Source organism: Procambarus clarkii, unplaced genomic scaffold, assembly GCF_040958095.1.
Source record: "Procambarus clarkii isolate CNS0578487 unplaced genomic scaffold, FALCON_Pclarkii_2.0 HiC_scaffold_1368, whole genome shotgun sequence".
In the NCBI taxonomy this organism is placed as follows: Eukaryota; Metazoa; Arthropoda; class Malacostraca; order Decapoda; family Cambaridae; genus Procambarus; species Procambarus clarkii.
The window spans coordinates 38,708-39,884 of NW_027190396.1; the positions used below are offsets into that span (position 1 = coordinate 38,708).

At 44.6% G+C, this 1,177-nt stretch overlaps 1 pseudogene; it reads right to left on the minus strand.

Annotated features, from left to right (window-relative positions):
- Positions 1-214: 214 nt before the first annotated feature.
- On the minus strand, positions 215-1,171 carry LOC138362161 (S-adenosylmethionine synthase-like; annotated as a pseudogene).
- Positions 1,172-1,177: the final 6 nt, after the last annotated feature.

Consider the following 1,177-nt stretch of genomic DNA (forward strand, 5'->3'; position numbering starts at 1 on the left):
AATATAAAATTAAAGGTTCCCACCATGCTTCTGTGCTGGCTAGGGTTCAAGTCTCCTGGTGGGAAAGTGTTCTCAATAACTTCACTCTCGTGTTTAGGAGAGTTGTGAATCAAGCATAGACATAGTGTTCTCCCATATTAACAGGGACTTGTTGAAAAACGTAAAAATGATAGTCATCCTTAAGAATTATTTGACTCTAAAATTCAGGGATGGTCAACTTCTTGGGCTGCTCCCAAGAGAACTGTTGCCGTCCAAAATGTCCATAACACGACGTATCACTGTAAATTGGTCTCTTTAAGCCCAGCTCCTTGACAATATGTCCTAGTCGTAGATCAAAGTTGTGGTTAACAATCTTCAGAAGCTGTTTTGATGTGTACTGTGAGGTACCATAGTGGAAGATGCTGATGCTTATGGGGTGCACAACACTAATGGCGTAAGATACCTGAACCAAACAGCGTCTACATAATTTGTTTTTCACCAGTGACTTGGCAACCCATCGGGCGGCATAGGCCGCTGAGCGGTCAATCTTTGTGTAATCTTTGCCAGAGAATGCTCCCCCGCCGTGAGCGCCCCACCCACCATAAGTGTCAACGATGATTTTCCTACCAGTTAGCCCAACGTTACCTTGAGGTCCACCCATGATTAATTCTCCGCAAGGGTTGATGTGGTATTTCGTTTGAGTATCTATATATTTTTCAGGAATAATGACCTTGATGACCTTCTCTATAACCTCGTCACGCAAAGCTTCGACAGTAATTTGTTCCGAGTGCTGTACAGAAGCGACAACAGTGTTCACTCTTTTGGGAATAACAGCTCCTTGATCGAAGGCATACTGGCATGTGACTTGAGTCTTACAGGTCAGGTCGCGCCCACCAGAACGTCCCATCTCTTCGCAGCTCTGCAATCTTCTGATTGAGACGGTGTGTGCCAGCATAATAGTTAAGGGCATGCACTCGTCGGTCTCATCAGTGGCATAACCAAACATCAGTCCCTGGTCCCCTGAACCAGTGTTGTCATCACTGCGCCCGATGTGTACACCATTAGCAATCTCGCACACTTTTGCTCCGAGGGCGAGAAGAATATTACAGGTCTTGTAGTCAAAGCCCTTTCGTGAATCATCAAAACCAATTTTCTTAACAATATCACGCACAATTTGTTGATAATTAATTTGGGCCTT